The sequence below is a fragment of the Podarcis raffonei genome, chromosome 13 (genome assembly GCF_027172205.1).
Source record: "Podarcis raffonei isolate rPodRaf1 chromosome 13, rPodRaf1.pri, whole genome shotgun sequence".
Lineage (NCBI taxonomy): Eukaryota > Metazoa > Chordata > Lepidosauria > Squamata > Lacertidae > Podarcis > Podarcis raffonei.
The window spans coordinates 47,639,271-47,654,261 of record NC_070614.1 but is presented as its reverse complement, the minus strand read 5'-3'; positions in this window follow the sequence as shown (position 1 = coordinate 47,654,261).

The following is a 14,991-nucleotide window of genomic DNA, read 5'->3' as shown; positions in this document are numbered from 1 at the left end:
AAATGAAAGTCACTAGATAATTAAATAAGTTAATATGGAGGACAAATTCAAACATACAACTAAATTTCTCCCCAACCTGTTCCACCAATTTCTCCCCTGTGATTGATTATTATATCTCCTGTTCATGGTGCTTTGATGTTTAACTGTGGGTGGAGTTTTGAGTTTAACTCTTGAGTATGAGCATGGTGACATTAAAGCGGGTGTTTTTCTTTCTGTTGAACATTTCTTCCATGCCTCCTTATCTGGAAAGGCTCCATGGGAGACGTTACACTTTGATGAAACTCCCTGGACTTTAATGTAAGTTCTGGAAAGGTTTGAGAGACTATCTCATAACTACCTGGAATCACTGTACTTGCTCACTTTATTTTTTCCACGGAAGGCCTTACTTTTACTTTAACAGATAAATACATAAAATTATTCTGCATTAGGTTACTTCAACACAAAAAAACCCCTTCTCTTTTCCTAAAAATAAAAATGAATATTTGTCGGCAGTAGAGAGTGCAGTTTCCACAGATTCCCAACCTACAGAAAAGTCAGTGGAGAATATCATGGCCATTCACGTCACTGAAAAATCTGGAAAGACTGAGCAATGCAGATACATTTCCAGATTCACCCATTATCCTCTATTCTCAGTGGGTAGGAAGAGAGCCAAGCAGTGGAGAGCTCAGTCCAGTGTGAGTGTGGCAAGACCCTTTGCTTAGTAACTTTACTCTGCTCTCTATGCCATAGCCCACCAACCCTTCCTCACAGAAAACAAATGATGCTCAGTTTTGGGAAGGCAGGAGAATGTTACCTCCCCTTACATCAAGTAGAGCACCAGTTTTTATTCTGTTCACATTCCTGTTTTGCCTAATTTCCATGTCCCCTATTGCTCACCTCTGTCCTTTTCTGACAGTCGTCGTTCTCTCTGCTTCATCACATGTTATAATCATTGTTCAACACTGATTTATCCCTGAAATTAATTTGAAACGGAATGTGTTCAATGTCCAATGCTAGATTCATTTTTGTAATACTTTTACTTTATTTGCAGTGCGGTGACCAAATTCTACCAACATGTCCTTGCCTTGGCATTTGCTGTGAAAGAAATAAATGAGAATCCCAACATTTTGCACAATGTCACACTTGGCTTCCACATCTATGACAGCTATTTTGATGCAAGGATGACCTACCGCACTACATTAGACCTCCTCTTCAAAATGGGTAGATTCATCCCCAACTATAAATGTGACACACAGAAAAACCTCATATCCATCATTGGGGGACTTGGCTCTGATACTTCCTTCCATATGGCAGATACATTAGGCCTCTACTACATTCCCCAGGTAAATATATGAAGGGATGCAAAGGTATTCCGCCCCCCCTTCATTCCTCTATAGGTTGTATTCAATGTTTGTTCTACTCAGAGCAGACTCATTGATATTAATGATCATTTTTAATAGGTCATCTTGGAATAAGATTTAGTTTGATAAATCTTTCCATCTTTATCCCAACGTCCCTATACATTTATTTTTCTCTGTTTTTTCTAGGGATTTTAGACTGACCTGGTCAAATCACAGATTAAAATACAATACATTAGATTTACTGCTGAATAAGTGTTTAATTGTTAGTGTCTTTTTTATTTATTTAAAAACCAATAAAAACATGATAAAAAGATGAGAAGAAAAAAGGGGGGAAGGAGAAAAAATATTGGATTTAACATGGTTGAAAAATTGTTGAATGTAGAACAGAATGAATTGTTTTCAAATAGGTTCATAACATCTGTACATATTTTTTTTCAGCTGACATATGGTTCCTTTCCTCCAGAGAAGAGTGACACAACGCAATTCCTGTCCTTTTATCGCATGGTGCCCAATGAAGGCTATCAGTTTGTGGGGATTATTCGCTTGCTTAAGCATTTTGGATGGACGTGGGTTGGACTTTTTGCTCCTAATGATAACAGTGGAGAAAATTTTATCAAAACCCTGGAGCCATTGCTTTCTCAAAATGGAATTTGTTCAGCTTTTACACAAAGAATCACACAACAAATCCATCTTGATAACCTGGATGAGATGGATGATGTAGCCGTCAATATATATATGCCATTCACAGATAGTAAAGTCACTACATATATTGTCTATGGAGATTCCCTGACAATTTTAGCACTGAGACTTATTATATTTTTGCGAGACCCAACCAATAAGGAAAACACAGGATTCAAAAAGGTGTGGATCTTGACAGCCCAGACTGATTTCATAGCAACAGGAATTTGTAGGTTTCTGGATTTTCAGCTTTTCCAAGGTGCCATATTGTTCACAGTTCATTCACAAAATCTAGTAGTATTCAGGGAATTTCTTCAGAACATAAACCCTTCCTGGACACAGGCAGAAGGTTTCTTCAAAGTCTTCTGGGAGCAAGCATTTGACTGTATATTTCCAAATCTTGATGTGCCAATGAACACCAATGAAGTGTGTACCGGGGAGGAGAGCCTGGACAGTCTTCCAAGGTCTCTGTTTGAAATGGCGCTATCTGGCCATAGTTACAGTATCTACAATGCTGTTTATGTGGTGGCTCATGCTTTGAATGCCATTTACTTGTCTGGATCCAAGCAGAGAGTAATGAGGAGCAGTGAAAGATCAAAACTTCGAGATCTACAGCCTTGGCAGGTAATACTCTAGAAACTAAGACCAAGAAAAATATGATTATTTAATGGAAACTAAAAGATTTCATCACAATTTTATTGCAAAAGTAATACTGCAATGGTATTGCTCATGTCACAGAGTGACAAAGCTTTATGTTTTAACATTTACTTCCATACATTTCACTGATTTTAGTTTTTACTGAATGCATAACACATCTTCTATTGTGTCTTTTTTCTTTTTATCTTTTTATTATGATTCTATTAATGTTTTTAATACTGAAATAAAATGAGATAAATTAATCTAAATAAAAACAATAACAGAGAAAGAGAAAACACCAAAGGAAAACCAAAAAAAGGAGAGAAGAAAAGAAAAGAAAATAGGAAAATAGATTAAAAATGGAAGGACTTCTGATTTTTTTGTCAGTAACATAAAATAGAAATTTCAAAATATTCATTCAAGAAAGATGTCCAGTTTATCTACTTTCTGTTAGGCAATACTTTGCCAATCTTTGAGCACAAATGTATCAGATTAATTCACTTCTTAAAGCCAGGAAGTAGCTCATACAACAGATGTAAACTTCCATCAGTAGACAAGCTTCTCTTAGTCATAAATTATAACCATCTCAGAGAAAGGGAGCCTTTTGCAGGCCCTATGCCCATGAGGGATCTTACTTGACTTTTTGGCAGTACATTTTGTAATCTGCTCTTAAGTCTCTCAGTCTTGTCTGGAATTCCAGCAGCTGAAAACTTCTCAGCCTCCTGATGTAGAAAACGGCGTTTCCAGAGCTTAAATGTTTAACTCCCTGTGAATTTTATAGCTGAGTTTTATCTCTTAGGTAGGATCAGTCACTAGGTAAATGTCTCTGTCAGCAACTTTCCAACAGCAGACATTCAGTCCGCCATCTTCCTTCCCCAGAAGTCCCCATTTGCTGTGTCAAAACAGGTGATTTTTAAAATATTTGGTCTATGTAAAGTGAAGGGACGCGGGTGGCGCTGTGGGTTAAACCACAGAGCCTAGGACTTGCCAATCAGAAGTCAGTGGTTCGAATCCCCGTGAGCTCCCATTGCTCGGTCCCTGCTCCTGCCAACCTAGCAGTTCGAAAGCACTGCTTTCGAAAGCACTTCCGGCGGGAAGGTAAACGGCGTTTCTGTGCGTTGCTCTGGTTTGCTAGAAGTGGCTTAGTCATGCTGGCCACATGACCCGGAAGCTGTGCGCCAGCTCCCTCGGCCAATAAAGTGAGATGAGCGCTGCAACCCCAGAGTCAGCCACGAGCGGACCTAATGGTCAGGGGTCCCTTTACCTTTACTTTTATGTAAAGTGAAGCTCCATAATTAATGCTCATAAAGGTCTTTGTAAATCATGGCATTTTGCTCAATACCTACATTATGTTCTTTCCCCGTCATTTTTCTTTTTCAATTAGCTGCACCAATTTCTTCATGACATTTCATTTAACAACTCAGCTGGAGAAACAGTGTCCTTTACTATTAAAAGAGAAATGGGAAGTGGTTTTGACATCATGAACATGGTCACCTTCCCAAACAAGTCTTTCCTTCGTGTGAAGGTTGGATGGGTGGATCCTGGTGCTCCCAGTAGAAAAGAATTTATCATTCATGAGGACCTGATTATATGGAACAAAGGTTTTAACCAGGTTTGAAATCTAGGAATGCTTTGAGTTGATGCACACTCCAGATAACCACTTTTATCTTTGATAGCTTCTTTTTTATGTCTAAAATAGGGCTAACAAAACTACAAACTTCCCTGTATTCCAAGAGAGCTAATATTGCTTCAAAATCTGAACCCAAGGCTGTCAATTAGTTTCTTCTGGCATCATTTGCGGATATGCACTTTAGGATATGGGCAGGTTCCTAAAGTTGCAGCTAATAAAGTGGCCCTAGCTTAATCCATGTCCTGTGCCTTGTCCTTTTTTTCTGGTTTCCAATAGCTGTGCTTTATTTGGAACAGCTTTCATTTTTCTTTTTTCTTTCTTTTTGTTTGTTTTGGAGGGGATGAGCAGTTCACTTTCTTATTTGAAGTGACTGAATTTTTAAAGCAATATCACTCCTTTATGAAATTATTTCCAATTTCTGGACAGGTGGTGCCCGTTTCTGTATGTAATGACCACTGCCGTCCAGGTTATCAGAAGAAAAGGAAGGAAGGGAAGAAATTTTGCTGCTACGATTGCACTCTGTGTCCAGAAGGGAAGATTTCAGAACAGAATGGTATATGGCATTTTACTTGTTCAATACTACTAATGATTACTGTGTCAGATCTTTGTAAAAGAAATAATGACTACATTCTGCATTTGCCAGTACAGATGTATAATGAATGACACAGGATACTGGTATTGGGTTGAACCAGGCCACAACTTTATTGATTACAGGGAAGAGTAAGTTTGGCTAAGGCACTGGGCATGTAAACAGCATCAGGCGGCCCACTGTTATTTGGAGGTGCCTCCAACATGGATTGGATGTGAAGACCTCCATTGGGAAAATTGTATTGGTACATTGGTCCCCTTCTGGACTCCTGGAAAACATCACCCCTCCTGGATCTCTCTTATGCGGTACCCCTGTGATTAAACATCCAGCTCAATGCCTTAGCCACCAAAGTTGTGAGGGTTGCTATGAGGTAGACAAAGAGGCTACAGATGGTCAATGCTCTGCCCCCACAACTGTATTAGTTCTGCTGAAATAAGCCCTCCATGTGCTTAGAGTATCAGTTTGAATTGTTTAAAGAAAAATATGGCAAATTCAGCCAAATACTCAAAGGGTAATTCACATAATATTACATGTCCAGCAGCCGAATACAAATCAGAAAGTTAAGATCAACATGAAGCAAAGAGCATGAATGAATTGCCACTGAAATTTGACCATATTCTCTATTTCAGATATGGATGACTGTGTCAGATGCCCAGCAGATCAATATCCAAACAAGAACAAAAATGAATGCATCCCGAAAACAATCAGCTTTCTTTCTTATGATGAATCTTTTGGGATCGGCTTGGCCTCCCTTGCTCTTTTTTTTTCACTGCTCACAACTTTGGCGATAGGAACTTTTATTAAATACAAAGACACTCCCATTGTCAAAGCCAACAATCGGGATCTCACCTATGCTCTCCTCATTGCGCTCCTGCTATGCTTCCTCTCATCATTTCTGTTCATCGGACACCCTGGGAAAGTGACCTGCCTCCTTCGTCAACCAATGTTTGGCATCGTCTTCTCACTGGCTGTTTCATGTGTGCTTGCAAAGACTGTCACTGTAGTTGTAGCTTTCATGGCCACTAAGCCAGGGTCGAGCATGAGGAAGTGGGTAGGGAAACGGCTGGCCCATGCCATTGTCCTTTCCTGCTCTCTTACTCAAGCAAGTATTTGTACTGTGTGGTTGATGACTTCACCCCCATTCCCCGCTCTAGACACGGACTCGGTAGCAGAAGAAACCATTGTGCAATGTAATGAAGGGTCTGTGTCCCTGTTTTATTGTGTCCTGGGCTACATGGGCCTCCTGGCCATTGCCAGCTTCATTGTGGCATTTGCAGCTCGCAAATTGCCAGACAGTTTCAATGAAGCCAAGTTCATTACCTTCAGCATGTTGCTGTTCTGCAGTGTTTGGCTGTCTTTTTTCCCAACCTACCTGAGCACCAAAGGAAAATCCATGGTGGTGGTGGAGATCTTCTCCATCTTGTCCTCCAGTGCTGGATTGTTGGGCTGCATCTTTGCCCCAAAATGCTACATCATTGTGTTGAGGCCTGAGCTGAACAACAGGGAGCAACTTATAAGGAGAAAGATGTAAACTGTATCTTTTTTCTTTAATGTATTGTATTGCTGTATATCAAGGAAACCTCCTCCAGGGTGATACTTTTCTGTGGGAAGGATTTTGGAATGTTTAGGAATGTGAAATTAAAGCAGATAAAAAAGCTCTGTCATCTTAGCTCATGGATCAGGAACTTCTGGCCAGTGGATCCAATTTAGCGCAACAAGCCATTGTCTGGCCATTCCTGACAAACTGCACCCGCATGCCTCACAGCTGACATTGCCTATGACTCCAAAGAAACAATTAGGAGCCAATGAAGCATTTCCAGTTTTTCTCTTCCTAGGGTCCCTCTGGGGAGGTCTTTCCAACAATCCCAGCCCCTGCATTTGAAAGTCTTATTAGAAGCTGCTGCAGGAAAAGGACTTTGAGGAACATCATGAGATAGGTTCTCTTGTTACCAGGAGAAGTAATGTGGATTTTGCAATCTTTTTACATTTATAGTACTCAGAGTTTGCTTTTGGCATGTTTTTATATTTGCTATTTTATTGTTCTGCTTTTTTATTCTTAAATTATTTTGGGGGTGGTTGATTTTCAAATATGTTCCTTTATTTTTCAGTTAAGTCATTTTGCCCTCTTTTTATAGAATAAAATAATCCTAGAATCCTGTGGGTCATCTAGTCAAACCCTCGGCAATACAGGTATCTCATCTAAAGCATCCATGACAGATGACCATCCACCTTTTTTTTGAAATTCTCCAATGAAGTAGAGTCCACCACCTCTCGTGGGAGTCTGCTCCACTATCAAACAGCTCTTACTGCCAGAAAGTTCTTCCTGATGTTTAGTTGGAATCTTCTTTCTTAAAATCCATGGGCTCAGGCCCTTCCCTCTGGAACAGGGTAGTATGTTTGGAGAAAGTGCAATCAAATGATGATGGTGATGAGTATTGGGAACCCACCTTTCTCCAAGTCGGCAAGGCAATTTCCATTGCAACTGCTATGAAAATGGATGGTGGGGACTCCACCTTAGCAGGAGAAACTACTTCTACCTACCACCTAGTAAGAACAAGGTGCTGGAGGGATCTAGGACTCTGCCAGAGCCTCATACCTCCTTCCCAAAACCCACCTTGCTTACCTAGCTTTGAGAAGGCGGCAAAAGGGCTGCATGGGGGCATGCTGAAAGCTGTCCTGCTGTAGTATGTGTAAGCATTTTCTCCTGCTAAATGAAGCCCCCACATCCATTTCAGTAGCAGTTACAATGGAAGTTGCCTCACCCTCTTGGAGCAAGGTGGAGTCCCATTACCTATCATCATCATCATTTTAGTGACACGTCCCCACTCTTGCCACACACACTACCCCGCTCTGGAAGGTAGGACCCCAACCAATCTGTTGCCATCTGTTTGTCTAGGGAGGCAATGGAGAAGTGTGTCATTGACAAGGCAGCATGAGGGCTGGGGGGGGGGGTTCAAACTGGTTAGCTAAATTTAAGGGATTGAAACTCTTCCCTGCCCCCCCTCCAATTATTATAAATCTTTCTAAATTTCCAATCTCAGTTGCATATCTTGTCCAGAGAGTGCCTCCTAGTTTTATCCAATTAGCCAAATTAAAGGAAGAATGTTCTCACTCTTCTGGATTGTTTTCGGAGGCTCGTTTTTGGCAGAGGACTTGTACCCAGCGTTACCCTATTTCTGCCTTGCAGGAAGGCAGTCAAGAAGTCAGATGATGCTTTAGTCTCCTTGATTCTTCCTGAGGAGGTCTGGGAGAGGCCATGTCTCAATCTGTCCCTCCCCTCTGTCTGAACTTCTTCACAACCCCCAGAAGAGCTGAGGAAACCCAGCCAGATGGGTGGGGTATAAATAAATAAATAAATAAATAATGATGATAATAATAATAATAATAATAATAATAATAATAATAATAATAATTAAATAACACCCACCATTAGATGTGGGTGTGGCAGGAAGCCTAGACATGACAAGAATAATCTGACATGGGATAATCCAATATGGTACTTTAATCATTGAACAAAGTTTTTGGTACATCAAAGGCACTCTTAAAATTTTACCCCAGCAGGGCAATGTATGTCACACAAAATCAAGAACAGAAAGGAACAAATCATATGTCTGGATAGGCCCACAAGACAGATAAGATTTCATCAGGCACATAAAATAGCACACTTACTGTGAAAGTGTAATGTCAATATGCTTGGGACAGGGTTGGGGTGGGGGGGTGAGATGGTGCATCACCCCTTTGAGCAGGTGTGATATCTCATGGTACCAAAGTAAAGGAATCTGTGTGGAAGATTCTGTCCTGAAGACCCACTGGGAAGTGGATAGGTCACAGAACTTTCAATGGCAGCAAGGGAGGGAGCAGCTTAGTACACATGTGTCTTGAGATGATGCTAGCCCAGGCATGACCCTGTTTAACATCAGCCTTCAACCAGAAGGCTGAGTCAGGATACATACATAATGCCTAGGCCAAAGACGACCTACACCTGTTATCAATAAAGTTGTGGCCATTTTCAACTCCAGAATACTATTGTGTCCCCCCCCCACTTGCCCCAGGGTATACTGCACCTGCACCTACAATACTGAATGTCAATAGGTAGGGAGTTCCAAAGTACAGACTGTGTAGCACTAAAGGAACAACTCCCTAAAGATGCATAACAGAAACTGCACAGCACTTGAAAACAGACACTGCAGCACTTCTGCTCATGGAAGTTATTGAACTCGCACATGTGAAGGAAGGCAATTCCTTAAGTAAACTAGTGCCAATATGTTAAGGGCTTCCTTTGTGATTAATAACACTTTGACCATAGCCTGGAATCAAACTGGCAGTCAGGGCATATCTTTGAGCTCAGGCTTAATGTTCTGGCCATTCCTCCATCACAGCAATACCTTCTGTTGGTTCATGCAAGTGAGTCAAGACATCTGTTTTAAAACTACAGCTTTACTGTATAAAGATGTGTTGGTTCCATTTGGCTAGGAAAGAAATGGAGTTGGGATATGTCCTTTATCTCAAAACTTAGCGCTGCTATTTAGCCAATGACTTCACTCTGAGTTTCCTGTTGTCATTAGCTCACCAAGGAAAAGCCTTTCGCTCACTTTTTCTGCCTCTAAGGATCAGAACTGAGGGGGGAGGGGAGGAAAAGTGCCACTCAGACTCAAGGCTCTGAAGAAGTAATTCATAAACCTACCCTGCAATCATCCCTATCACAGCAATTTCTTCACCTCCAGATGCTTCCTGCAAGCAACTAGAAAACAAGCAGCAAGCCTGAAAGTGGTTATAAGTAAATCCACATACTGAGAGATGGCGTAGGAGCCGGAGGCAGACAGGGCTCTTCCAATTCAATTCCTGATGCTGTAACCTCGGTGTTCAAATAATGCGTTTGTAACACTTTGATTAAATTACTCTCTCTATTATAAGGCTGGGTGAACAGAGCCATGCATCATCCAATGTAGCCTTTTCTTAGGCAGCTAGTATGGATGAATAAAAGAAAATCTGTATTCAGAAGGAAGCTTGGTTGCCAGGATGTTGCTGCGATTGATGTTGCTGTTTCTAACACCTCCAGTTTATGATACCTCTAATACCATGAGGTGCCCTGTGAGTGATCCTATTCCTGTTCCACATGACTGGTACCAGCCAGGTGACTTCATCATTGGTGGAATTACTTCTCATATCTATTACATTTTCTATGAAGCTTTCTTCAAAGAACACCCCAAACAGAATCTGTTCGATATTTCATAGTAAGAATCTTCCATGCCCCAAACATTCTTCCGTATCACATTTCCTTTTGCCTCATCTCTTTTAAATAAGAATCCTAGGGAGAGGGCCTTTCTTATTTGTAAGCTGCAATGGGAGACATTTTTTGTCTGAATGGTGGAATATTAAAAAGATATCTCGATTTTAAAAGTAACTTACCAGCTCACAAGGAATGATTGAAATAATTAACAAAAAATCCTGTTTATCAACCCCTGAGGGACCCCTCAGTTTCAGTCACCTCCTGAATATTTTAAAGTACTAAGCTGGCAGACAGGAAATACTAATTTTCTTCTCTCGTAAAAAAAAATGCTTTCTGTTTTCTAAAGGGGTACAGAAGGATACTTTGTATTTTCAATTTTCTTCACACAAATTTTATTTTCAATCCCTCTACAGTGCATATATTTTCATGGTGCTTTAATGTTTCACTCTGAAAACTGTACTCTTCAGCAGTACAGATATTGGGGAGGAGAATGGTGAAAACGAAAGTCACTAGATAATTAAATAAGTTAATATGGAGGACAAATTCAAACATACAACTAAATTTCTCCCCAACCTGTTCCACCAATTTCTCCCCTGTGATTGATTATTATATCTCCTGTTCATGGTGCTTTGATGTTTAACTGTGGGTGGAGTTTTGAGTTTAACTCTTGAGTATGAGCATGGTGACATTAAAGCGGGTGTTTTTCTTTCCGTTGAACATTTCTTCCATGCCTCCTTATCTGGAAAGGCTTCATGGGAGACGTTACACTTTGATGAAACTCCCTGGACTTTAATGTAAGTTCTGGAAAGGTTTGAGTGACTATCTCATAACTACCTGGAATCACTGTACTTGCTCACTTTATTTTTTCCACGGAAGGCCTTACTTTTACTTTAACAGATAAATACATAAAATTATTCTGCATTAGGTTACTTCAACACAAAAAAACCCTTCTCTTTTCCTAAAAATAAAAATGAATATTTGTCGGCAGTAGAGAGTGCAGTTTCCACAGATTCCCAACCTACAGAAAAGTCAGTGCCGAATATCATGGCCATTCACGGCACTGAAAAATCTGGAAAGACTGAGCAATGCAGATACATTTCCAGATTCACCCATTATCCTCTATTCTCAGTGGGTAGGAAGAGAGCCAAGCAGTGGAGAGTTCAGTTCAGTGTGAGTGTGGCAAGACCCTTTGCTTAGTAACTTTACTCTGCTCTCTATGCCATAGCCCACCAACCCTTCCTCACAGAAAACAAATGATGCTCAGTTTTGGGAAGGCAGGAGAATGTTACCTCCCCTTACATCAAGTAGAGCACCAGTTTTTATTCTGTTCACATTCCTGTTTTGCCTAATTTCCATGTCCCCTATTGCTCACCTCTGTCCTTTTCTGACAGTCGTTGTTCTCTCTGCTTCATCACATGTTATAATCATTGTTCAACACTGATTTATCCCTGAAATTAATTTGAAACGGAATGTGTTCAATGTCCAATGCTAGATTCATTTTTGGAATACTTTTACTTTATTTGCAGTGTGGTGACCAAATTCTACCAACATGTCCTTGCCTTGGCATTTGCTGTGAAAGAAATAAATGAGAATCCCAACATGTTGCACAATGTCACACTTGGCTTCCACATCTATGACAGCTATTTTGATGCAAGGATGACCTACCGCACTACATTAGACCTCCTCTTCAAAATGGGTAGATTCATCCCCAACTATAAATGTGACACACAGAAAAACCTCATATCCATCATTGGGGGACTTGGCTCTGATACGTCCTTCCATATGGCAGATACATTAGGCCTCTACTACATTCCCCAGGTAAATATATGAAGGGATGCAAAGGGATTCCCCCCCTCATTCCTCTATGGGTTGTATTCAATGTTTGTTCTACTCAGAGCAGACTCATTGATATTAATGATCATTTTTAATAGGTCATCTTGGAATAAGATTTAGTTTGATAAATCTTTCCATCTTTATCCCAACGTCCCTATACATTTATTTTTCTCTGTTTTTTCTAGGGATTTTAGACTGACCTGGTCAAATCACAGATTAAAATACAATACATTAGATTTACTGCTGAATAAGTGTTTAATTGTTAGTGTCTTTTTTATTTATTTAAAAACCAATAAAAATATGATAAAAAGATGAGAAGAAAAAAGGGGGGAAGGAGAAAAAATATTGGATTTAACATGGTTGAAAAATTATTTGTTGAATGTAGAACAAAATGAATTGTTTTCAAATAGGTTCATAACATCTGTACATATTTTTTTTCAGCTGACATATGGTTCCTTTCCTCCAGAGAAGAGTGACACAACGCAATTCCTGTCCTTTTATCACATGGTGCCCAATGAAGGCCATCAGTTTGTGGGGATTATTCGCTTGCTTAAGCATTTTGGATGGACGTGGGTTGGACTTTTTGCTCCTAATGATAACAGTGGAGAAAATTTTATCAAAACCCTGGAGCCATTGCTTTCTCAAAATGGAATTTGTTCAGCTTTTACACAAAGAATCACACAACAAATCCATCTTGATAACCTGGATGAGATGGATGATGTAGCTGTCAATATATATATGCCATTCACAGATAGTAAAGTCACTACATATATTGTCTATGGAGATTCCCTGACAATTTTAGCACTGAGACTTATTATATTTTTGCGAGACCCAACCAATAAGGAAAACACAGGATTCAAAAAGGTGTGGATCTTGACAGCCCAGACTGATTTCATAGCAACAGGAATTTGTAGGTTTCTGGATTTTCAGCTTTTCCAAGGTGCCATATTGTTCACAGTTCATTCACAAAATCTAGTAGTATTCAGGGAATTTCTTCAGAACATAAACCCTTCCTGGACACAGGCAGAAGGTTTCTTCAAAGTCTTCTGGGAGCAAGCATTTGACTGTATATTTCCAAATCTTGATGTGCCAATGAACACCAATGAAGTGTGTACCGGGGAGGAGAGCCTGGACAGTCTTCCAAGGTCTCTGTTTGAAATGGCGCTATCTGGCCATAGTTACAGTATCTACAATGCTGTTTATGTGGTGGCTCATGCTTTGAATGCCATTTACTTGTCTGGATCCAAGCAGAGAGTAATGAGGAGCAGTGAAAGATCAAAACTTCGAGATCTACAGCCTTGGCAGGTAATACTCTAGAAACTAAGACCAAGAAAAATATGATTATTTAATGGAAACTAAAAGATTTCATCACAATTTTATTGCAAAAGTAATACTGCAATGGTATTGCTCATGTCACAGAGTGACAAAGCTTTATGTTTTAACATTTACTTCCATACATTTCACTGATTTTAGTTTTTACTGAATGCATAACACATCTTCTATTGTGTCTTTTTTCTTTTTATCTTTTTATTATGATTCTATTAATGTTTTTAATACTGAAATAAAATGAGATAAATTAATCTAAATAAAAACAATAACAGAGAAAGAGAAAACACCAAAGGAAAACCAAAAAAAGGAGAGAAGAAAATAAAATAAAATAGGAAAATAGATTAAAAATGGAAGGACTTCTGATTTTTTTGTCAGTAACATAAAATAGAAATTTCAAAATATTCATTTAAGAAAGATATCCAGCTTATCTACTTTCTGTTAGGCAATACTTTGCCAATCTTTGAGCACAAATGTATCAGATTAATTCACTTCTTAAAGCCAGGAAGTAGCTCATACAACAGATGTAAACTTCCATCAGTAGACAAGCTTCTCTTAGTCATAAATTATAACCATCTCAGAGAAAGGGAGCCTTTTGCAGGCCCTATGCCCATGAGGGATCTTACTTGACTTTTTGGCAGTACATTTTGTAATCTGCTCTTAAGTCTCTCAGTCTTGTCTGGAATTCCAGCAGCTGAAAACTTCTCAGCCTCCTGATGTAGAAAACGGCGTTTCCAGAGCTTAAATGTTTAACTCCCTGTGAATTTTATAGCTGAGTTTTATCTCTTAGGTAGGATCAGTCACTAGGTAAATGTCTCTGTCAGCAACTTTCCAACAGCAGACATTCAGTCCGCCATCTTCCTTCCCCAGAAGTCCCCATTTGCTGTGTCAAAACAGGTGATTTTTTAAACATTTGGTCTATGTAAAGTGAAGGGACGCTGGTGGCGCTGTGGGTTAAACCACAGAGCCTAGGACTTGCCAATCAGAAGTCAGTGGTTCGAATCCCCGTGACCAGGTGAGCTCCCATTGCTCGGTCGCTGCTCCTGCCAACCTAGCAATTCGAAAGCACTGCTTTCGAAAGCACTTCTGGCGGGAAGGTAAACAGCGTTTCTGTGCGTTGCTCTGGTTTGCTAGAAGTGGCTTAGTCATGCTGGCCACATGACCCGGAAGCTGTGCGCCAGCTCGCTAGGCCAATAAAGTGAGATGAGCGCCGCAACCCCAGAGTCAGCCACGACCGGACCTAATGGTCAGGGGTCCCTTTACCTTTACTTTTATGTAAAGTGAAGCTCCATAATTAATGCTCATAAAGGTCTTTGTAAATCATGGCATTTTGCTCAATACCTACATTATGTTCTTTCCCCGTCATTTTTCTTTTTCAATTAGCTGCACCAATTTCTTCATGACATTTCATTTAACAACTCAGCTGGAGAAACAGTGTCCTTTACTAATAAAAGAGAAATGGGAAGTGGTTTTGACATCATGAACATGGTCACCTTCCCAAACAAGTCTTTCCTTCGTGTGAAGGTTGGATGGGTGGATCCCAGTGCTCCCAGTAGAAAAGAATTTATCATTCATGAGGACATGATTATATGGAACAAAGGTTTTAACCAGGTTTGAAATCTAGGAATGCTTTGAGTTGATGCACACTCCAGATAACCACTTTTATCTTTGATAGCTTCATGGGTAAAATTTGGAAAGCTAGCTGGAAACCCCATCTTCTCAGTTGAAA